The 25,863-nt window shown below is 39.0% G+C and overlaps 1 pseudogene; it reads left to right on the forward strand.

The window, feature by feature from the left end:
* Window positions 1–1,429: 1,429 nt before the first annotated feature.
* On the forward strand, window positions 1,430–2,113 carry LOC115565247 (mitochondrial import receptor subunit TOM20 homolog pseudogene; annotated as a pseudogene).
* The last annotated feature ends 23,750 nt before the right edge of the window (window positions 2,114–25,863 follow it).

Consider the following 25,863-nt stretch of genomic DNA (forward strand, 5'->3'; position numbering starts at 1 on the left):
AAACATTGCGTATACGCAATATGTGTTAGGGTGAAGGAATTTTTCCGAGAATTATGATTGATTGGCTTCAAATTGTACTAACAATTCGTCTGCCCTTTTTCTTCTGTATCTCAATCTGTTATCCTCGTTACAAGCAGTTAACCTTGTGATTTGCTTATGCGATAAATAGATCCTTCTCTCCTGCACTCCTTCACTCAATCTGTTGGCTTCTGCTGAATCAGTTTGTTGCAGCTTCTTTTGCTTTATGTCTGTTTCTATTTCTATTTCTATTTCCATTCATTTTCATCTTTTTCATTCGGCTTTACTGTTTCATATTTCTCGGCTGTATTCTCCTCCCTTATGCATGCATTTTTGTTTTGTATTTCTATCAAGATAATGTTTGCCATTTAGCAGAGTTTACTGTATAAGCGAGCATTTGAGCTTTGCGTGTGGAGTCATGTGCGTGTGTGTGTGTGTGTGTGGCCAGGTGATGTGATTTATTGCATTGTGGTAACTTTTAGGTATCGCTCTGCCACGGTCTATGCGTATGTGTGTGTGTGTGTGTGTGTGTGTGTGAGTGGCGTGTGGTGCGTGGTGCGCTCTTTTTCGCTTAAGAGACAAACCGCTAATTTGTTATCATTTATCACCATGCTGAGACGCGCGCGCGCTTCTCTGTCTGTATGTGTGTGTGTGTGTGCGGCTGTGTGTGTGTAAACAATTTGTAAATGTGTTACATTTAAACCCTAAAGTAAAGTCTGCTCTGCTGTCCTTTGTCCCACCCCCTGCCCCGCCCAGCTTCGTTTGCCTGATTTTGTCATTGTGATAAATTCTTTGACGTTAACGTAACGTGAGATTTAAGCGTGCGTGAATGTGTGTGTGTGTGTGCGTGCGTGTGTGCGTGCGTGTGTGTATTTGCGCACATGTTAGCTTAAATAATGAAAAGGGACCAAGGATTTCGTCCAGCCGCTAAATAATGACAGCCGAGCGTACGGCTAAAGAGATAAACATTTTTTATGAATCGTATTTCATTTGTGACTCACAGCAGAACAAAATAAAATTAGAAAGAGCAGCTTAATGCAGCAGGGCACAGGTTAAACACACTTGCGCCCATGTCGCTTGAAAGACGATTCCCGTTTTGATGTGGCTTCTGTAAGCCGAATCGCTCACAAAGGCTGAGCCAAGACCTCGAAGAACAAAGCACGCTGCTTGCTTCAATTTCGCTAGTAGAAATGGGTCTTTGACCCATCCGATCTGACTGAAGGACAGATCTTAACGATGTGCTATACGGTTATATAATTGAAATACCTTTGTAATACCTTTGAGAGGCTCAAAAAATAATAATAATAATACTATTTTCACTAACTGAGTGCGCCTTGACTTTTCCATTTGGTTTTGACACACGGTGATTTTTCTGTCATTTCATATTTTCATAATAATCTGTATAGAACATATCAGACTCTCAACAATACTAACTGTTGTAAAAGCACTCGTCAATTGCTCAACATTTCCAAATTGACCCACACAAAAGATGTCCAGGAACTCGCTGCTGGCTCTGACCGCGGGCACTGCCGGTGCTATTCTACTTGGCTATTGTATTTATTACGATCGCAAGCGTCGCTCCGATCCCAATTACAAGCGGAAGGTGCATGAGCGTCGCCAGCAGGTAAACACACTGCCGTCCGTCTACCAGCCGACCAGCCGGCTCAACCTTTCCGAGCTCAACAATCACGAGGTGGTGCAGCATTATTTCCAAAACCAGATCAAGCTGGCCGAAGATCTATTCAGGCAGGCCAAACTGGACATGGGCATGGTTCACTTGGCCAATGCCATCATGGTCTGTGCCCAGCCCGTTGCCCTGATGGAGGCCATGAAGGTGGCCCTGCCAGAGCGCATATACAATATGCTGCTGACCAAGCTGCCCGACTTGGAGATGACCGAACCCATGCCAGAGACCACACTCGATTGAGTCTGTAGAAGCAAAGAAAAACCACAAAAAAAGAAGAGGGAAAACTCTAAGAAAGCTGCAAAACTTCTCGCCTTGCAGCTTTTGATAATCACAAAGAATATTGTGTAAGAGAGCTTCGAATAGGGCATGTCTAAGGAAAACGGGAAAAAAGAAACAAAAATAGACAGCAAATATTCTCTATAAAAGCTTACATATGTATATAAAATACAAATATATTAATAAAAATCTGTCTATCGACTCAATAATAAAAAGAAGCTAAAGTTTTTCATTTAAACGATTCGAGCCAAAAGCAACTGAAGAATATTATTTATATAGGTATACCACATTTAGTAGTACACGATATATATGCAATTGAAGATTAAAATTTGGACTATCATTCATAGTAACTTTCATCCATGCTCCTGCCAGTTGGAGTGAGCGAGCGCACTGATATGCTTGCTCTGCTCTCACAATTCGATTTATTCTCCGCTCTCTGTCTCCCTTAAAGACATTGCCTTAGCTTAAATACTTGTACATATACATATATGTATATATGCCTGTAACATTTTATAACTGTACTTTTCAAAGTGCCCATTAAATCGTAGCGAGCCTGATCAAAGAGACATAAGCAGCCATCTCGCTCTCACCAAGCAAAATTGGGCACTACGATCAGCTACAGCTCTTCGTGTCTCACTCACTCTCTCAGCGAAGAATGTGAAGCAAGCCATAGACACCACTGCATTAGTGGGACAAGAGAGATAGATAGATAGAGAGAGAGAGAGAGAGAGAGAGAGAGAGAGAGAGAGAGAGAGAGAGAGAGAGAGAGAGAGAGAGAGAGAGAGAGAGAGAGAGAGAGAGAGAGAGAGAGAGAGAGAGAGTAACTAGGAAATCATGCTCTGCTGTTAGTGTTAATATATATTTCCGTTTCATATGGTATATCTCTCTAAAATAGAATGAACCCACATTGAATATAGTATATTCATACATTTTCATTCTCTTCTGTGAGTAGATAACAAAAATCGAACGGCTTTAATGCAAGATACTTTGACAATTTTGTGTATATACAAATATGTATCTAAATATATATCTAAATATATATCTAAATATATATCTATAGAAATATATATGCATATATACTCATGTAGACATACATATACTCATATAAATTGAGCTTCCGGGCTTCACTTTTCGCCATGGGAGCTATTTTAGCTCAAGTCTGGACAGCTGGTCGAGTCCTCCTTGTTGGAGCTGGATGCGGTGGTGGCCTCATAGCTCTGCAGCTCATGCAGTTTCATGATCAACGGCATGAAGACACGATCCGGCAGCGATTCCTTCAACGTGTGCAACACTGGCGTCGGCTGGGCGCACATCATGATTGCATTGGCCAAATGGCCGAGGCCATCGGATATGTCGCCCTGGGTAATCAGCACCTCGCCCCGTTCGATCTCGTCGAGAAAGCAGCGCTCCAGAGTCATGCAAGCACTGCTATCGCACATGATATCGTTCAGCGCCCAGTCGCTGTCCCTGATCAGACGATACTTCAACATTTCGAGCGCGTCCCGTTGACGGCGCTCGTGCACCTTCCGCCTGTAGGCCGGGTCCAGGCGACGCTTTCTGTCAAAGTACATGCAATAGCCCAGGATAATGACGCTGGCGGTGCCCAGAGTGAATACCAACAAGCATGCGAGCGTCATTTTCAGTTGAACTAAGAATTTCGAGCAGGAATTTTGCAAATCATCAATGAAATCAATATATGTAAAAATTTCAATTTCTATCAATTAATTTAAAAACTTTTATAAACTGTCTTTTGGGCTATTTGATTTCGTTTATCTATTTTTATTTTTATTTATTTATTTATTTATTTTTTTTTTTTTTTGGTTTTTTAAAATTTTTTTAAGCGCCCTGCGTTCTGAGCTTTTATTTTTACTATCTGTGTTGACCAAAGGTAAAATGAACGCATACTGAGAGCGTTCGGTATTGACGAGTCTGTCCGAAATGATGTTAAAAGCAAAGCTGTCGAGCATTAGTTCTGAGCTTCTACTCTAGACATATAGAGTAGATCTACAGCCCAGCAGGATCTAAAGACGGTCTGAGTATATGTTTTCTTACATAATCTAAAAATTAAACTGTCCTAGATTCATATACATTCTTTTTCAGACTTCTCCTAGATCTAACCAATTTATCAAAATTGAATATATTTTGTACAAGTTAAATATATTTCCTTACACTATATCCTTTTCACTTTGTATAACTAAAATATACTATTTGCATTATAAATACTTATAGTGTATATAAAAAAATATTCTTACTAACATATTTTCGTCCTTTTCTCACTTTCAGGTAATTAACTCACTACAACCTCAACTCTGGAACTGGCTCACCTGAACTACTTAAGCCTGGTCAGTCCCACTCAATTTGTTTCTAGCTCTCGCTCTTTAGTATTCCCAGTGGGAACATCTTAAAGAAAAGGTCCTATTCGTACGAACTTTAATGAAATTGTGTAGCCTGAGCAAAAAAACAGTGGCGCTGAGTGTGTTTGTTTATGTGTGGGCGTGGCACGCTGTAAGCCCAAATGAGCATATGCATATTTCATAAGACCTTTTCGTATTTTTTTTTAAGTTTTTTTGCCTCTGCTTCTCGAGTTATGTTAAAATTTTTACTACTACTCCGTTTGGCCGCTGGCCCATAAAACAAAAAAAAAGTGGGAAAGGGCCAGGAGTGGTAAGGAATGGAGAGAGGAAAACTTAAGAAACTGCAAATATTGTTGCCAACTGTATGAGCAAGAGGAAGAGGCGGCTAAAGAAAACACACACAAAAGGAGCGCAGTGGAAAAATGCGCAACGGAAAGAAAACAACAAAAAGTAAAAAAAAAAAAATGAAAATAAAAAAAAACTGTGATGCGGCCATAACGAAATTTTGCTGCCGCCATTTCCGTTTTGAAATTTCCTTTTCTTACCGTAATTTGTCGGTGATTCATTTGCTCTGCTTCACATTTATTTCTGCCTTCATTTGCCTTTCGCATAGCCCAGCCAACTGACACGCCTCTGTAGCCAGTTTCAGCTACTCGTAGTGCTTGCTGCTTCTATTAAATGCCTCTCGTCTCTCAGTTTGCTTTTCTTTATATATTTTTTTGGTCGTAGTGCCACTTGTCATAGCCCCAGAGCGACATTAAGAGCAAACACGAGAGAAAACTATGAGATCAGGCAGTGCTGCCATGCCCTCTGACATTTGCTCAGCATTCTTTTGTCTACGCGTTTGTCCGTGGCAAGGACCACTCCGCTGCAAGTATAAATAGATCGAGTGAGCTTAGAAGGGTATTTGATTCATTATAGTGAAGTAATTTGGAACCGGTTCATGGACTTTAAATGAGATTTACAGCGCATAAATCTTATGAAAAAATTGCCTACTTGGCGCTATTTCAAATATAGCATTTCAATGCATATGTTAAAGAGTCTTTTGAACCAGTTCATGAGCTGACACTCATTGACTTATTGGCATACCATGAATATGAATAGTTTTAGCAACATGTCTCTAGAACTAGTTCATGAACTTCGAACAAAGTCATTGACGTATTGGCCCGTTAAATAAATTTACTATATATTAAGCTTTTCTATGTCTGTCGTTTATTTTTAAAGACATGTTCATACATGCTATTCTGCTACCAGTTCAAGTATTACAATTTCAAATTATTACTTGGGAGATAGAGATACTGAAGATAGAGTCTTTGATTGATGATTGAGCATAATAATGTTGCTTGCTAAATGGATTGAGAGCTATTTAATTAAAAATTTTGTTAAAAAAATGTGTTTTGAACTAGTTCATGGCCACAGTCATTAGCACATTAGAGCTGTTGCAGTAGAACCTATATCATTTCAAGGCCAAAAGCTATCCGCTAATAACATTCAGCTCCCCGTTTTCTCTTTTGATCCAGCTCACAGCACATAGAAGGCAACAGAAGAGTTCATTACGTTCTGCGTATGATTGCAATTGCGATTGCGAGTGCCGTAGTTTTGCCTCTCGCTCCTTCCCACATCAATCTCTTTCATTGCGCCTAGAACGCCTGCCCGAGCTGTCAAAGTGATACACTTTGGAACTAGTTCAGCGAACTCAATGCATGCAATTATCCCGGTACACATATCCTTGACTCCTTTCGCACTTTAGCCGCTTGCTTAGTCCGCCCTCATTCGAATTCTGTGTTCCAATTCATTCCAGTTCGTTTCATTTCATTTTATTTCCATAGTGCACACAAATTTCGCGTGCTTTTAATTTTGTTGTTCAAATTTGTTTCCTTATTTTTTTCCCCCTCTATCCCATCAGATTTTTTTTTTTTGTTTTTTGTTTTCGCTTTTTGTTGCTTTGTAGTTTGTTCCTGTAACCCGCATGCGACGATTCAGGCGTTAAACAAGCGTTGACAACAACAACAACAACAATAACAACTACAGCGTGCGCTGAGGTGTGTTTGCACCCGCACGTGTGTGTGTGTGTGTGTGTGTGTGTGTGTGTGTGTGTGCAAATAGCATAAAAACGTAGCGTATGAGTGATACAAGTGTAAATTTGTTGAAGTGCTCGGATGGGGACAAAGTACAAAAAAGATACACTTGGTGAAAAAATGCATGTGTGAGCCAAGGCTGTGCTGTGCTAGGAAATACCCTGTAAGTGCTAATCAGCTCTTTAAATCTAGTTGATCTATGAAAGTGTAAAGATATCAAATTAGTTTGTATGTAGCAATGAAGAAATGTGAATAAGAGCTCATTATCTAGCTATGAGTCTTGGCCAAGGTATCAGATATACCCACATGTTCAGGCTTTACTATGGGTAAAGGACATTCCAGTAAGCTTAGGCCTTACTCTATCCATTTTCAGGCATCTATCTGTCTCTATAAGGATTACAAGTCTTAAATAGAATTGCTAAAAAATCTTATTTTGTTTCTTCTCCTTTACTTTTGAGACTATCGACTACTAATCATCGCACTATCCTCGTCTATCGCTGGCACTCAATGAACTATTATCGACCCTTGATCGCACTTAAATAACTATCGTTGCTATCGACTGTTTTTAAACAACTATCGTCACAGTATTTAAATAACTAGCGTCACCTGTGATGGTACATGAAAAATTATATATAAATAGTAAATCCACAGGAATCAGTCATATGCCACGCCCATTAACCAACTCATGCTCCACTGCAGCCAGAGTAAGGCGTTTGTCTGCCCTTAGCCAAGTCTACAGGGTATAACAAAACGTGAACAGTAACAATTGTGCACAGCTATAAGCATACCTAATGTGTGCCATTTGTGTGTGTGTGTGTGTGTGTGTGTGTGTGTGTGTGTGTGTGTGTGTGTGTATGTGTGTGTGTTTGTGCACTGTGCACGTGTGAGCGGACGCCGAGTGCAACTCATGTATTTATGAAGTGTCAACAGCTTCGTCATGATACATGGGACCTTAAGCTATCTGCCCGCACACACAGCTCAGCGGCTCATCCATGTGTGTGCTCTCTATGTGTGTGTGTGTGTGTGTGTGTGTGTGTGTGTGTGTGTGTGTATTTCCTCCTTTTTTTGTTGTCTCTCGACAACAGAATTTGTGCGGTTCTGACACTTGAGGGCAGCCTAATAGGTTTTTTTCTTTTATTCTCTATCATAGCTGTGACTGCTGCACTTTGTGTGTCTTAAACTGTCAGCTGCAGCTAATTAGTTGCTGAGCGCAGGAGTATTACAGGGTATCCGGTAGTGCAAGCTGTTGACTGCGGTAAAGTCTTCAGCAAAGATTTAGCTAATTAAGCGGTAGAGCTGAACGAGGTTTAGCCCGTAAGGGCGAGTAGTTCCCTTTCGGGGTCTTCCCTGACTTGAGTGACGGAGTAAAAAAGAGTGAGCGGAAAAAGAGCTCTGAACTAGAAAATAGAAAAACCAAAACATTTGCTAAAAATAAAATCCAGATGAAGAGCAAAAAAGTAAATAGGACAACATGGATGATCGGTAAAATATGCGCGATTCCCCCGCTGTTAGCGGAAGAGAAGAAGAGAGCTACCCAAACTAAACTATGTCTAAGGGAGGGTCTTCATTTAATTAATTTTAGCACAGCCGGGGAGGACAAGTGCTGCCACAAAATGCATTAAGTCAAGTCAAAGTAATGCCAGCCATAAAAATAACTGTGAGCAAGGCAAGCAACTACGGCTGGAGGTTAAGTGGACATGTTAAGTCAAGTGAGACTCTAAGGGGCTTATTAGCCGCCTTGACCCACTCAAAGGGCAAACGCTGGTGCAGAGCCAACCACAAGGACTTGCAGTTAGTTCACATGGAACGTATCCTTGTTGTTGCTGGTGCGCTTAGGCGAGTTAGGACAGAGCATCTTCTAGTCGAATGCACAACTGCAATCATGTCAGACACACGCACGCACACACACACACGCACACACATTCATTTTTCAAACCCAAGTCCATGGAAAAGCGGAATTCTGGGTATACGGCATTTGTTAAAATCACTGTAACAGGCAGCCGTAGCAACAGTCGAGTTGAGTTTGTTCTGTTCGTCCGTCCGTTTGTCAGACTGTCAGTATATTTAGCCATCTGTACGTTTATCCTTCCGTCAGTATGTCTACCCATGTCTCTGTCTTCTTATAGATCAATTTGAGTATCTTCCAGAGTGCCGTTCTGGCCGTCTATCTATTCTTTTTTTGGTCCGTTACTTGAGCTTGATCGCAGATCCATCTTTCTATCCATGCATACCTTCGTCAATCAGTCCTTCCGTTTATTCGTGCAACCAAAAATCTCTTCGACAATCTATCCAACCGTCCGTCCATCCCTCCATCACTCAGTTTTTCGTATGTCTCTATGTCCGCCTGTTCATTAGGTCATCCGTCCGACTCTTCGTCCATCCATCTGTTCCTCTGCACATCCGTATATCCAACCGTTCGTGTATCCAATCCTCCATCCTATAATCATCTATCATGCGAACCACCCATAGATCGTTCCACCCACTTAACCAACCCTATCACATGGATAACACTAACCAGAGCTCCCTGATATAGTGTTCATATGCTAATTTTTCAGCTCAAGCTGAAAGCCAAGCTCCAGGGTATCTTCCAGTCGAGTCATTCTCTGCTCTCGAGCAATCCTCGTTGTTCTATAGCGTGTTGCAACTCAATTTGAAAGCATGCCGAAATATGGAAGTGCAGAAAAAAGCAACACACATCCAAAGGCAGACACAGACACAGTCACAGACACAGACACAGATACAGATACAGATAGAGTAGACATGAAAACAAGTCAAATGGAGGCAGATGCAAGTACATGAACAAAATGGTCGACAGTCAGACGAAATTGTGTTTCTATGTCAAGCATAAATTTTAGCTTTCTCCTTCGCCTGTCACCCGTTCACTCAGTCCCAAAGTATGATGAAGACGAACGCAGACAGCGCGAGTCGCGACAGAGTCCTGGGATTTGTGTATATAAATATAGACAGATATATATACATATATATACGTATACCCATCTATCTATCCATATAGATGGAAGGTGGCTGCTGCTCTTAATGAATGCCACCCGAGGGCCCGCCGAGCTAGCGCCCAAGGCGCTTATATCATTTTCTTGTTAGTGCAAATAAATTATACGGAAATAATTTCATTTAGTTTGTGCAAAATGAAAGAAAAGAAAACCAAGAAGGGATAAAGCAGTGTGGAAGCAATGCAATGAAAATCGTCTTGGCCAAAAGGGTAGCTGCGCGTGCCGGTGCGGGCACGTCGAGTGATCTCTCAATTCGCAGCTGCCTGACAGCATTTAATCTCAAATGTAGCTAAAAGTGTCTAATTGCTGCTTGAAAGCATCCACAAAATGCTGAAAGCAAATGCACTTAACGCCGTTGAATGTTGCCCCATTCAAGGCTGCTGCAAGTCGTCAGGACGCAGTCCCAAAAGGACGACGACGGTGTTGCTTTGGATTTGATTTGCGTTCTACCTTCGCTGGCAGCAGCCATTGATGTGAAGTCAGCTGCACGTGAAGTAGATAGCTTGTTTGAGTGATAAAGCGTTCCCTCTGGCAATTCCCTGGCTTGCTTCACGCTTCGCTTCTCTCGCTTCGCATAGCTGTTGATTTCTCGCCTCGATTCGGGCTTAGCTTCTCACTTTGATTTCTTAATTTGCTGCTCTGATTTGATCGCTGCGGGCTTTAGCTATTCGCATTTGCTTATCCTTTCACTGTTGTATGCTTCTCTCTGCTCTCTCAGTTGCTTCCAGATTTTTCATCTTGACTATTTTTTTGGGTATTTTCAGTTTGACTTTACATTTTTCGTTCCATAAAATCTTGTCAAAACTTTTCAATTATTTTGATCGACTTTTCGCTATTTTTTTTTACATAATTCTTGTCCTGTTTTCTTTTGCAACTTGTGTAGTTTCTTCATCCTCTTTGCTGTTAACATTTTTTTCTAAGCCTTTCCGAAATTCAAAAGATTCTTTAGGTTCTTTATGCCATCAGAAGTATTTTCTTAGATTTTTGTAACCTCGTCCTTTGTTTACTTTTCATTTATTTTTATAGACCTGAGCTGTTTTAATCACTTCTTTCTTAGTTAACTTTTTTTTTTCTTGAGTTTACACTTCTTTAAATGTTTTTTTTCTTTTGAAATTTTAATGATTTTATTTTAAAATCTTATTTATTAATTATTTTAGAATTCATTTTGATGTATTGCGGCTTTTTTTACGGCTTTCGACTCACACTTTAGTTTTCAAACTTCTTTTAGTGCTTCTCTCTATGCCTTCAACAATGTTGCATTCTTTTGGTTTCGCCTTTGCTTATCAATTTGCCCAACACTTAACTTTTTACTCATCTGCTGCCCACTTTGCTTCTTTCTTTCTCTCTCTCTCTCTCACTCTCTTTCTCTCTCACCTTTCACCTGTTCTATTGCATTTTTCATTCAGCTGAAGAAAGTCCATTTGAATTTTCCTCTTCGGCGACTTTTCAAACACTTGGCATTCACACAATGCAAACTTTATGCAGTTCATTCGTTTTGTGGCTTTTTTTCTGCTATTTCGTTTTCGGTTCGGTTTTTTTTTTTTTTTTGGTCATGTTCTTTGAAATTCAATAAAATCAACCGAAATTGGTAGTCAATAGTGGAATATAGTGGCCTGGTCGCACTCTGTCTGGCTGCCAGCGAAGGGGATGGGAATGGGGCCGCAAGCCGCACGGTTTGCCTTAAATTGTTTTCCGACAAATTTCGTGATGAGTGGCTGGAGGGCGGGCGGGGCGGGGCGGAGTTGGGCTGGCATAAGGAATGATACAATGGAGAATAACTGGGGGAAACAAGTGAAAAAGTGTTGAAACACATTTTACAACTCAGCTGGAGTGCTTAATTACACACACACACACACATGCATAGAGAATCAAAGTAGATAGAAAGAGTGTAAGTGGGCGAGAGAGAGAGAGAGGAAGAGCTAGCGCTAACAATGCCAAACAATAGCCAAGCGAAGAGTGGCAAATAAATTCGTGTGCGGTGGAACGTGTTGTATTGTAATACCAGAAAACTACAAAATCAAAACCACAATAACAACAACAACAACAACAACAACGGCAACGAGGAACTGTAACTGTGCAACAACAAGTGGAACTGCAACTGCAACTGCAGCAAACGCCTCCAAAGCCTGGCCCCACGCCCACTCAAACAATCTGCACTTTGAGCTGTTTAGGTGGCCATTAGTCTTAATGACTTTGCAGCAACGAGGGCGAACGCAAGAGGGAGAGCGAGAGTGGGGGGAGGGGGGTGCGAGGGGGAGCAGCCTGGAGAGCACAAGCCAAATAAATAGTCAAGGCCCGAATGAGCTGCTACAGCAAACGAAGCATCCACATAAAAAGCAAACTCTTTTCTCTCTCTCCCTCTCTCTCTCTCTCTCTCTCTCTCTCTCTTCCTTTAAATGAAAGTATTTAGCTGGGCGTGGCTGAGTGAGATGGGGCGGAAGAATCCACGTAGGCGCTAGGCATTAACTACGGGACTAGGCTGCACTAAGCTATGACGGCGACAAATGAAATTTCTACTTAAAAAGCGTAAACAGCTGCGAGAGAGAGAGAGAGAGAGAGTGTGTGTGTGTGTGTGTGTGTGCTTGCATTTTTATATATGTTGCAGTGATTGCCCGCTACAAAACTGTCAGCCAAACTAATCAGGTTTATGCGTGCAGCAATATCATGAAAATCAGGGCTCCCCTTCCTCTTAGCCAGTACAGTAGAGACTCCTAGTGAATGTACAGCAACGCTTGGCATGTGTTGATATCTAAGAGCTAAGTGCAGACACTTATCCATCTAGCATACTCTTGAACAGCCTTGGCATCAACTTATTTTCTTCACTCAGCTCAGCTGCAGAGTTTTGTCACTTTTGTATTTTAATGACCACAAAATAGTTTTTAAGCTTTTATTTACAGTCTCTGAGATGTTTGCGAGCCGTAAGCCAGCGGAAGTTCATGCCCGTGAGTTATCGCAATTGTGTCACGCATAAACCTGAAAGATGCATTGTCAGTGCCGTCTTCGTATTTACTGTATATCCTAGAGCTCATGACTTGCACAGAAGGGCATGACAGCTCCAAGCTCAGAGCCTGGGTGAATATGCGTGCTAGCCTTAGATAAGCCATGCAGTAAAAGTTTGAGAACTATTTCAATATGGATAGCTCTCGATGATCACGTGAAACGGTTCCTTGTTTGCATATCATTTGCTGTCTCTCTCTCTCTCTCTCTCTCTCTCTTTCTGCTCAAGTGCCTCTTTGTAATCCTTTTACAGGGCATCTCCCTGCTCTCGATTGAAACACTGCTGGAGCGTATTTTTGGAGCGTCGCCTATTGTAAACAATTAAAACTTTACGCGCCTTGGCAGAAACTTCACGTTTTAATTCCACTTTTCATAAGAACGGTAATTTTTAATGAGCATGCCAGGACTTCAGCTACTGCAGCAGCACCAGCATCATCATCATCAACAACAACAGCAGCAAGAGCATTATGATGATGATTATGTGCTAGTGGAGCGGTAGCCAGAGTCAGAGCCAGAGCTTCGGCTAGCATTATCATGGCCCACTGTCCGCTCTCTGTCTCCGTTCTGTCCCTAGCTCTTTCTCTTTCTCTTTCGCTGCGCCTGTCTCTGTCACTGGCTGGGTCTTCCGGTTGGGCGTCGCATCCTGCTGCGCCTCGCTACTTTTTTGTTTACGACAATGAAGAGCACGCCAACATCCTGTGATGCGCCCGTGCCACGCCCAACTGCGACTGTTCCAGCTTTAGTTTTCTTTTATTTTTTATTTGCATGCTAAAGCTGCATTTAACCCGTTTGAATACCCTGTAATCGAGTGGGGCGAGCACTAATGGCAGCTGCATTCAATTATTGGAAAACTTGTTTAGAGAATTATTCTCTATAAAGCTATTTAAGGGGTATATGGATAGAGATAAAGATATACAGAATATTTAGGGTAGATAGAATAGAATAGTAAAAATCCCATATATATCTATACTCTTAACAAATTATTGGGATATCTATCATAATAATTTATTGGGATACCTATCATAGGATCCTAATAAATTTTTAAGAGTAAAGTTAAAAATAGGATAGGATCGTGTAGGAGAGAATAAATAAGATAGAGTGCATTTATACTATAGGGTAGATACAGAGGATACATAAGAAGGGATAAGATAAAAGAGATATAGCATTAAGAGAGATGCATATAATGTATAGGTAGGATTTATTGGATCCTTAGTTGGCTAAATTTGTAAATATTCAACAATCATAATTATTTACAGGGTAGCGCTAGACTTGTAAATGAATGGCTCGGGTTTTGTTTTCTTATTTTTGGCTTATCTACGCTGTGCTCGGCAGCGAGAGAAACAGCATTTGCACGCATTCGGTGTAGTTCGTTTAGTAATTTTCATAAATTACCCTTCAGACACGAACAAAGGCAAGAAGGAAAGGGATGGCGACGAGGGGTGGAGTTGAGGAAAAAGGATAGCGCAAATGGCGCTCAAGGCGCTGGGAAACAGATTTTCAAGGATTGTCGGAAGGACTCGCAGCTTTCACTCTCGCACGCACACACAGCTACAAATTATCATTATCGGACGCTCCCTTAACCCAGTTCGAGTCAAACAAATTCATTTTAAATGATCAAATAATTGCACAGATTTTCGTGAAAATTATTTAACAATTTATTTGTGCTTGCCGCGTATACCCCGTAGGCAGAAGATACACCGCATGGGGTATACTATGCTATACTTGTTTAGCTACAGCATATTCGATGCATCTCTCGTTGATTTGCTTCACTTATCTTAATGCCTGAAACTTTCGCTCATTTCAAATGGATGCGCATTCGAGTGTGAGCCGCCGCTTGAATGCATTCAAAGTGCATTCAGGCTTGTGTGTGTGTGTGTGTGTGTGTGCAGTGTAACAGATCCCATATAACGAATTATTGTGGCAGCAATAGTTGCTTGCTATTGCAGCTGCCGGCTAGCTATTCAAACGAGTAATCGCTTATCGATAACGAAAAACGAAAGCGCACAGACTAAGTTTATGCTTTCATATAACATATGGCAGTACAAGTAATGTATGCACAGGTAATGTTAATAATAACGACTTCCCAGTTTATCGGTTATCGATAATATGAATCGATAGCAGACATGAGCAAGTTGAGTTTGTTTAATAAGCCCAATAGCTTGTTGTGCATAACAATATAATGAAATATATTTCTAGCACAAGAAAAAATTATCGATAAAAGATATCGATACAAATAATACTGAGCTTAGTTTGTTAAATGATATTTTTAATGACCAGTTAAATGAAATGAAATAAGACTTACATATAAGCTACTGATATTGAGATAATCGATAGCAGTAATCGATAACAGATATCATTTAGCAAGCAAATTTCCATGCAATGTACGTAATATCACTTGATTTGTATTGGAAACTACTGTGCTACCAATATGAGCGTCTTATTGAAAAATGTATCGTTGATCGATAACAAAAAACGATAACTTTTTAAGTTATACAAATCGGCTTCATCCATTCACAAGGGTTAAGCTCTTTCGCCAAATGGACTCGAGGCTATGTATGCTGATATATGTATGTGTATATACAGCAATATATATACACTCATATGTATATATCCAACTATATATATACACATGTATTTTTTAAGGTTATATATGTGGAAAGAGCTTCTCTCTTTGTGACAGTTGCTGCTACAATGGCTGCAGATAAACAAGAAGCAGCGAACAACTGAAAGCAACACTTGAAACAATAATAATAACACAATCAAGTGGCTGCTCGCACACGTTTTTGAAGTGGTGCAAGCACCACCGAACCCACTCACAGAGCCACTCACGCACACACACAGCAACATATATGTACGTATGCATATGTATGCATTTGCATGGCATTACGTATACGCGACGTGTGCCGGACGAGCCGTGCACACCGGCCGGCCTTTGCGTTCTTTTTACACATGCGTGCCTAAGAAGAACCCATATGCAGGAGCAGCAGCAGCAGCAGCAGCAGCAGCAGTTGCCCCTACAGCAGCACCGTCACCCTTGCCCTTTTCCTTTCCCCCTGCATGTATCCAGCTGGCAGCTCAGTTGCTCTCTGCTCTGGCGGTGCAGCCAGCCCGCTTTGTGAGTGAACATTTTAAGCCTTCAAGCTATCATCATCATCATCATCAGCAGCAGCAGCAGCAGCAGCAGCAGCAGCAGCAACTGAAGCAGGGGCCAACATTTTGTAACAATAGTCAGGTGTGTGCAGGTGCGTATGTCTGTCTGTCTGTCTGTGTGTGTGTGCGTGTGTGTTTGTTTGCTGCCATGTCTGTGTTTGCTTTAGGTAATCATTTCAACGTGCTCATCCACCCGGTCCACACCCCGCCCAACGTCTGGCAGCATCTGTCTCAGCCAGCTGATCACCTGCGGTATAGGCAGGACGAGGAAGAATGGACGGACGCTGACTCATGCTGCAAGTCAAGCAGTCAGCAAGCTGCTCTTGCATTCCTGCTCCTTGCACAATGCCATCATAAATTTGAGTTTGACTAGCCTCGGCCCATCGTCCCCCTCTCCCCCCTGCCAAAGAGCCACCTGCTTCAAAAGAAATGTCAGGCCACAAACAACACATTGCTGGTGTGCCCCATAAAGTTGACTCTCATATATCTTAGCAGCACTTCCAACAGCTCCCTCTCGCTATCACTATCACTCGCTCATTGCCTCTCTCTCACACTCTCTCTCTCTCTCACTCTCTCTGCTGTCCTCACATGCAACTTTGCTTTGCTCTCTCGCCAAATAGGATAAAAAGTTGCTTTGACCGAGCACTTTATAACTTTATTAACCGACATTTCTGAGGTTTTAATTTTTTTTTTTATTTTCTTTTCTATTTTTTTTTTTAGTGTATGTGGACAGTTGTTAAATGACTTTTCACTTTGTTCGACTTTCCAGTTACGTTTTGAGTTTCATATGAATTGAAAATGTAGTTGAAAAAATTTTTATTTTTTATTTAATTATGCTTAATTGTGATAATCAAGAAGACTTTAATCTGGGAACTAAGTGGGAGCACTACAAAGGGCATAATGTTATATTAGAATTATATTTTAAAATTATATTATTATTTTTGTTCTATTATCTGCCTTGATTATCTAGTTCTATTCGCTGCGAAAATATCATTTGAAATGGCCTAACTTTAGCTTTATTTATTGGTACTTTAACATCAAGTTCAATCTATGTCATTTTCATTGAAAATGTACTCTTAATGCTGAGGCAAACAGCTAACAGCTTGACTTGGCTTTCATTTTAGTATATTTTTCATATATTTGCAATAAGCTCGTACGCTTGCCAAGTATATAATCAGAGCATAAGAATCTGAGAGCATGGCTGGCACAATTTTGCATGGATGAGGCGTTTTTTTGGCACCAATATATGTATATAGCTCCTCAGCTAGGTGGGAACTCGTATGTGACGCGTGCCTTATGCGACGCTTTACTTTGACAGCGTCTTTGATAATGGCAAGCGCATAACCTTTAGCTATGGTCATAAACTTCAAGAGCAGCTCAAGCGGCAACAGCTCGTTTTTGGCCTTTGAGTTTAATCATGTACAACAACAACAGCAATGGCTGCAACAACGGCAACAAAGATGATGAAGAATGCCCTAAAAAGAAGGCAAAAGTGCAACAACAGCAGCTAGAAGAAGAAGCAGACAGACGCAAAAGCCAGTCAACGAAATAACCTTTCGCTTATGCATGCATGCGAGCTGCAATTTATGTGCACAAACCCACACACACAGTGACAGGCACGCATCCTTGGCACGTGTGTGTGTGAAAAGTCAAGTTGGAAAATGTTTCCAGCCAACACCTTCTAATAGTTTCTAGCTTCTCTGCTTCTTCCCTATATTTTTTTCACTTTTTTTCGCTTCTGCTTTCAATGGCAGCCATCGCTGACACCATTTTGTAAGCCTGTCTGTCTGTGTGTGTGTGTGTGTGTGCGTGAGTCCTTTTTGCTAGCTTGTTTTTATGGAATTAAAAAAAAAAAGAAAGAAGGAAAAAATTATATGTGTGTATATAAAATAAACTTTTAGCCTTTGACTTTGGGAGTCGTTATGCATTTTAATACCTCGCGCATCCTTTGGCCTTGAGCCAGAAAACAAAATGAGCTAAAGGACTTCAGTGTCAAGCAGTCGCGAGCGGGCTCAGCTTAAATGCAAAAACTTTCGATTGGTATGAGAGGCCATTAAATTTTTCAAATTGTTCGCCTCAAATCGTAATGAGTACAGCTCGGGATGTGGAGAGAATATTGGAATTAGGTGTGTGCTACTTTACATCTCTGTTCGTGTGGCATTTGCTTCATTTACTCATTCTGGGCGGGCAATACGGGTTACTCCACACCCTCTCATCATTTCTGTTGGCAGTAAATAAATCAATAATTAAGTCAATAAATAATTAAAAATAATTCAATGAATAAATAAAGAAAAAAATCGATAAATAAATAATTCAATAAATAATAAATAAAGAAATAAATAAAAAAAAAAAAACAAATAAATAAATCGATAGATAAATAAATCAATAATGAATAAAAAATAAATAAGGAAATAAATCAATAAATGAATAAGTACAGAAATAAAAATTGAACTAATCTATTAATAAAAGAATAAATAAATAAATCAATAAATGGATAAACAAAAAATGAATAAATAAAAATCAATCAATAAATTAATAAATATATTAAAAAAATCAATGTAATAAAACAATAAATAAATAAATGAAAAAATCCATATATAAATAAAAAATTAATAAATATATAAAAAAAATCAATGTATTAAAACAATAAATAAATAAATGAAAAAATCCATATTTAAATAAAAAAATTAATAAATAAGAATATAATTGAATAAATATATAAATGAATAATTATTAAGTAAATAAATAAATGAATGATTAAAATACTTAGTGAATATGTAAAGAAAATAGATGAATAAATAAATAAATCAATAAATAGATAAGTAAAAAATGAATAAATAAAAATCAATCAATAAATTAATAAATATATTAAAAAATCAATTGCAATAAATAAATAAATGAAAAAATCCATATATAAATAAAAAATTAATAAATAAGAATATAATTGAGTAAATATATAAAGTATATAAATAAATGAATGATTAAAATACTTAAGTGAATATATAAAGAAAATAAATGAATAGGTAAATAAATAAATAAATTTCTTTACTAATTAATTATTATATGAAAAAAAAAAAAAAAAAAAAAACTCATATAATTTACTTATTCACAACAATTAACGATATTTTCCTTGACTTAACTTTTATCTTATATTAAATAAATATACGTAAATGCAGATTCTGTTGAAATTTATATAGTATATATTTTAAAAATTTATTTTTATGTTGTTAGGCATCTCTAATATGTATACAGAAAATTGTATAATTAATTAAGTTACATTATTATTAAATAGAATATTAGGATACGAGAACATCTCGGTCTCTCTCCAACAAAATCGATTCGGGTTTCATATTCAGATTCGTCACAACAAAGATTCAAGTAAAGTCTTCTCTATAATATTTAATTACGTTGAGTCAGCTCCTGTTTAAGCGCGCCTTAAATGTCATTAATTTCATTTGCTGCATTCCCTTGCAGGCGGCCCTTGCTAGTTAGCTCTTGATTATTTTTCTTAATTTCTTCGACACTTTTCGCAGCAACATTGCAACAATTTGGCTTTAATGAGCGGCAGCTGCGACCGTCGCCAAGTATGCAACAGCGTTGGCCGTATAAAAGGTGAAATTCTTGACGTGAAATGTTGCATAAAATACGGCCGGGCTACGATCCAACACAAGCCAACACCATGTCCCCGGCTCAACCCCATTCGCCCTATGCCTAGCCATATCCGTCGTATCCGTACGTTCCTGGTACGTACCGCCGTCCGCCTCTACTCGGCGCACTCCAGAAACATAATATGCGGCTACGCAATTATTTTGCATGCTCCATTTTAACAATTTAAAGGAGCCGGCAAAAAAAAAAAAGGCCAAGCATGCGCCGGCATGGCCAGCAGATACCCTGTAATTGAAGATTTGCCAATGATTCGATTTAATTTGTGGATGGGAAGTTTATCCCCCAGCAATACTTCAATTTATTCCTAGCTGTAGCCATTCTCACCCGCTTTGTTGCAGCTCAAATTTACAGGGTATGCGCCGGCAAGTGCAAGGCAAAACTGAACGAACGACTGAGTGATTGGGCCAGCAAGCAGCCCCTACCCCAACTGAATATCCCTCAAAATATATACATATATACATATATATGTGGGGCATTAGAGAGTCGTTGAATGAGACAGGATGTATACAGTATATACAGTATATACATATATACATAGGATGTACTCCCATATAGCAGGTATGTACATACGTATATGGAGTGCGAAGGGAATGTGGCATGCGACTCCAGACCGGGACAGCGACCGGGACTGCAATTCGTTTTCATATGCACGCTTAAGTACGTCGCAAGTGTGGAAAAAAATGTATCAACAACAACAAACAGTTGCCAAAGCGAAGAGTCAAGAAAATATTAAGTTAACACACACACACACTCACACACACTTACACACAGACACAGACACTCAAGAAAGCATGCTCAGTGTTTTTTTATTTACTTTTTCTTTATTTATTTATGCTGTTGTATCTTTTTCTGTTTATTGTGCCTTGCCTTTTTATTACGACTATTTTCTCATTAGCAGCGAGCCCGAATGCCTTTGAATTGTTGCTGCAACCGCGCTGCCGCCTCCTGCTAATAGAAAGCCAACAAGATCTCATACCATGAGCATACCAAAGAATCTTGACCTGCTCCTGGCATTTTCACTTTAGACATAATTAACTATCGGCTGCCTGACTGGCAATACAATTAAAATATGCTGTGGCTCAAGCCGCAGCAGGCAGCGGAGCAGGAGCTGCAGCCGATACCAAAGCCCTTTGGTGCCCTTTGGCCTTAAGGCCAGCTCTTTGTACGCACCTGTCGGCTTTAAGCCTCAGCAAATCTGTCAAAACTAAAGTGGCTGGCGGTAATCTCTGCAGCTTACCTGGCGTTGGCCCAACACTTTCTTTGATTACATAATCTTTTAATGTTTGCAAAAACTTGGCTTAAGGTATACAAAATTGCCAGTACTTTAATTTTAAGTATCAAGCTAATCCAAAAATATTGCAAAATATTATTTTAATTAGCTCAACCAAGTGCTAAGTCTATAGTAGAATAGCAATGTGAACTATACAAACAACCAATACACTCATTTCGCTTTCTTATAAAACATTGACTCTAAAAAATACCAAGTGTACATTTAAATTATCTAAGAAAGTGAAATTATCATAATTAAATTGCTTCCATACAAAAAAAAAAAAAAAAAAAAAAAAAAATTAATTACAAAATAAAAATAATAATAATAATTATAATAAAAAAATTAATTACAAAATAAAAATAATAATAATAATTATAATAAAAAAAAATTGTGACAAAATGAAAAATATAAAAAGTTTTCAATGATTTTTACTTAAATGAATAGTAAAAATAAATAAAAAATAAATAAAATCGCCATTTCTGTGAAAATTTAAATTATTATAATAATTATCTTAATTTATCTAAGAAAGTAAAATTATCAAAATTAAATTGCTTCCATACAACAAAAATTAAAAATAATAATAATAATAATAATGATAATAAAAAAATGGTGACAAAATGAAAAATATAAAAAGTTGTCAATGCTTTCACTAAAACATAAAAAAATCATTAAAAAAAAAAAACATTTATGACAAATTATTTTTTTGAAAAATAATAAAAATAAATAACAAATAAATAAAATCATCATTTTTGTGCAAATTTGAAAACAATTTTATTTTAAATATTTATTAATCATTTTCTTAAATTATCTAAGAAAGTAAAATTATTCAAATTTAATTGTTTTCAAATGTAAACAAATCATAACAAATATTTATGAAAAACAAACATTTTTTTAATGGTCTATTTATTTTTTGCCATTCGTCATTTAAAAACAATTATTTTATAACATTTGTATATATTTTTTCTCAACTTTTTTATTTAATACAAAAATAGTAAAATTTGACTTAATTTTATCATGAAAACGCGCCAATTCTAGTAAATATGTATATGCAAAAAACCTTTATGATTTTGATAAATAGCGAATTGTATGGCTCTTGATTCCTGGGGTCTCGCATGCTACAAAAATATGTTTTCCTGAAGAAAAGTATATTTATCTTAGCTTTTACTAAAATTTTATAAAGAATTTGTTCAAGAAAAAAAAAAAAAATAATAATAGTCATATTTCCACATTTTTTATTTAAAAAAAAAAAACTCTCGATTTTTCTATTGTTTCGCTTTCAAAAGCTAAAAATTTGTCTTGAGAAAAACGCATAATCAATCATAAGTCAATTCAAGAAAATTCTTCAGACACTCAATGGCATTGTTTCGTCAATCGCACTAGCTTCAATTAAATTGCTGCAGCAACACAGCAAATTGATAGAAATTCCTTGAAAATTTAATTGCCAAACATTTCACCTAGAGGCATTTCCTGGTCCCAAATGACATTTTTCCTCTTGTCGAATTTCAATTTCTCGAACAAAGTTCGAGTTAATAAACAATTTTTGCACGAACAATTGACTAATTGACTGCTGGCAGCCAGATAATTGTGTGCCGTACGTGGCAGGGCGAGCTGTAAAATGTGTCATATCGGCTTGATTCCGTTTTATATCTTTGACTTTCTGTTTCGTTCCGTTCCGCTCCGTTTGGCTGCGCACACGTCATGTTTTGTCCATGTGCATCATTTTGGGGCATTTCCTGCTGCTCGCTAAATGTTTACTGAAATAGCAGCAATAGCAGCAAACTTCAATTCGATACAATTCGATGAGGATTCGTTTCGTTTCATTTCATTTGAATTTCATTAACATTCTCCCTGATGATGGTGGGGAGGGGGGGACGGGCAACGGGTTGGTTGCCTCGAAAATTGTGCGCATTTCCTGCGATATCAGTTGACGCGTTGCATTTCATTGCATTTGCCGCAATTACAATGCAAATTTACTGAGAGAAAGACAGAGTGAGAGAGAGAGAGAGAGTGAGTGAGAGAGAGTGAAATGCAGATAGCCAGCAAAAGGAGACCGAATGAGAGCTACATTGATTTGCTGTCTGTTTGACAAAACCACACAATATTTAATTACATATCAAAATGCATTGTATGCCTAAATAGAATCAGCTCGAACCATGCACACACACACACACACATACACCTGTAACACCTGCTGTTATCGCTATATCCTAACGGTTTCATAGATAAACCGCACGCAGAGTCTAACACAAAATGTTGTATTATGACCAAACATGCAAAACAACCTCATTACCAGAGTTCACCCACACACACACACACACAAACACACACATGACGAGGGTACGCCATTGTTAACACACACACACACACCCATATAGGTGCACCTGCTAGTAGTCTCTCCATGTATGTGTGTGTGTTTGTGTGTGTGTCTACGGCTCTTTTCGTTGCTAACGAAATTATTGACAGCGTCGAGCGCGAACCTGTAAAAATGTACTCAAACCTCGAGCCTTACACGCGACCACAAACAGTGAACAACAAGTTGATGTGGTTAAGGTGCAGCAAGACGACTTTTAAATGCCCTAACTTTCATATTGAACTGAACTGAAAATAGCGAAGTTGAAATTGAAAGTCTATTTAGCTAAAAAGTCAAACTAAAATTAATATTTGGTCTTCTTTTTTCTGTGACTTGATTTGCCGAGTGACTAGAATCGCCTTATGTAGCTGGTTTTCCTCTGTTTCTACTCTTTCTTACATTCAAAAACTTTCTGAGTGAGGTTTGACGTTCCTATTTATGATTCGCAAACAGCTTACATTTGTAGATTTGATTTTCCTGAGGCTCACTTTACTGTTTCCTTTCGATGAGTCGCCCAAAGGCTTGATAATTGGTATTTCCTGTAAATAGCGGATCAAATTTTCCGATAGTTCTCTTTTTATTCCAATCAGCAACTTTCATAGAGCAGTTTACTGTTCCCACTCGTGATATGACTCAAGAATTGGCTTATGACTCGGGTTTTCCTGTAAATATTTAAGTTTAATGTTTATATACAAGATTTTCTAAAAGTTCTAGTTCGACTTGTTCCTGTGGCTCAGCTCCTTTTTCCCATGCACAGCTCTCGCTCCATGAATCTAGTCTATAAATGGTTCCGTTTACTGTTCCCATTTATAATTTTCCCAAAGGTAGATTTCGTATTGCTTCGGTTTAGTGTTCCTTATAATGTTTAACCTTTAGTTGCTCGGTTCAGCTTGGTTTCGTTTGGGTGCTCGATTATTTCTGAAGGCGTCTCGATTAGTTTCGTAATAGGTAAGCTAACAACTAGACTCAGCTTAGTTCAGTTCAATTCAACTTGATTCATCTCGGCTCAGCTCGAGCTAGTTAAGCTGGATTAGCTCTGTTCGGGTTGGTCGAGCTAATTTGAGCTTTGTTTAGCTTCATTTCAATTGCTTCGCCTGGGTTCAAGTTGGCTCAGTTTGGGGACCCAAGTTGTTTCTATGCTCTTCAAAGGAAAGGTTCACTTAGCGATTCTTTTTTCAGGCCAAGGACGGTTTGTGCATCAGTCAAGTATTTTATATGGACATTTAGAGATATCGATTCGACGTTTTTTCTGGGCCAACCTTAAATAGCTTTATCTGCAGTCATTCCATATCATCGATATACAGATTGAGCTGCAATATAATGTATATAATACTCTCAATAGCCACGACTCTGACTGACAATGCCATATACTCGGCTAGCAAGAGTGCTTGAATGCCGCCATCATCTATCTAATGAATGCAAATATAGCTACAATAAGTGTTATTACGAGCACACACACACACACACGCACACCCATGCATGTGTGTGTATATACATATATCAACTTACATGCGGGCAAAGTGAAATGGCGAAATTAATTTTCATGTTGCGCTACCTAAAAATAACGCGGCTTCATTAACGTCAGCAAAATGGTTGGGGCGAGGCTCTCTGCCGCCTCCTCGAATTGAGCCCGGGCAAAAGGTGAATGTAGAGGCGAAGGCATCATCATGTTTGGTCTATATTTATGCAGAGTTCAGCTCACCTCTGCTCATTAGAAGCGGCAGATAATGAGAAGTAGTTCCGATGGCGTTCAGCTTGAACTTGGGTAACTGAGAGCAAAGTCTGCTCGATGAAAGCTAATCGAGTTAGATGAGGATTCACACCTTTTGTAAGAGGTGCTTAAGCGTTTTATAAGCGCTAATGGGTATGCCAAGGCAGCTGCATGATGGAGTAGCTGAGCAGGAATTCAGTTACTCCATAACAAGAGAGTTGTCTTGGACTCTTCCTCTCTCTCTCTCTCTCTCTCTCTCTCTCTCTCTCTCTCAGATACTTGAAATGATATTAAATTATACATTTTTGTAGCGAAGGCAGCTGCATCCCAATCCATTAAACGTCCAAATCCATGCTCAGTGGCAGCAATGTCTCGGATTGCTGAGCTGGACAGCGCGCGACGAGCGTCTGGGATATGTTTCGGTGTCCGACATGCGGCTGCGTGTGCTGGGCACGTGTTTGAGGTATGTCGAGCATGGGCATGTTTATTACTCCAGATTGGAGAGCCCAAAGGTCGGAGGGGCGGACAGACAGTCATGCCGGCCCCTTGGGGTGTGACAGGTGAAATGCGTTTGAGTCGGACAGGCAAATGGATGCAACAGATGCAGCGACATTTATGAGATGAGCGTAGAAGGAAACAATTATGGGAGTGAAGAGGGGGGAGAGATGGAGGTGGAATGAGAGAAAGGATGGGAGAGAAGAGATAAAGAGAGAGAGATTGTAGGAAAAGGAGAGTGAGAGTGAGAGAGAAAGATACATAGATTGAGAGAGAGAGAGAAGGATGACAAAAGAAAGTGAGACGGACAGAAAGTGGGGAGAGATGGAGGTGGAATGAGAGAAAGGATGGGAGAGAAGAGATAAAGAGAGAGAGATTGTAGGAAAAGGAGAGTGAGAGTGAGAGAGAAAGATACATAGATTGAGAGAGAGAAGGATGACAAAAAAGAGAAGGAGAGAGAGTTATGGAAAACAAATTTAGACGGACAGAATGAAATAAAGAGAGACAGATATATAGCGAGTGTGTGCAAAAGAGATAGAGAAAAGAAAACAGGGAGGAGAGATGCTACGTAATATGTAAATATTTATTTCATTTGATGAAACAGCTCAAGAAGCTCCGTGCTTTTGTCTGTTTCCTGAAGGAGAAGAAGAAGAAGAAGAACAAAAACATCTGAAAAGCACATTTTAAATTAGGATTTTTGCATTTTTATACATTTTACAGAGTTGACTTAAGCACAGCATGCAAATTAACCACAGCAATTACACAAGAGCATACAAAATGTTAAGCCTCTGTTAAGATAAGTA

This window comes from Drosophila navojoa, chromosome X (genome assembly GCF_054131105.1).
Source record: "Drosophila navojoa isolate 15081-1374.11 chromosome X, UAZ_NAV_1.0, whole genome shotgun sequence".
NCBI lineage: Eukaryota > Metazoa > Arthropoda > Insecta > Diptera > Drosophilidae > Drosophila > Drosophila navojoa.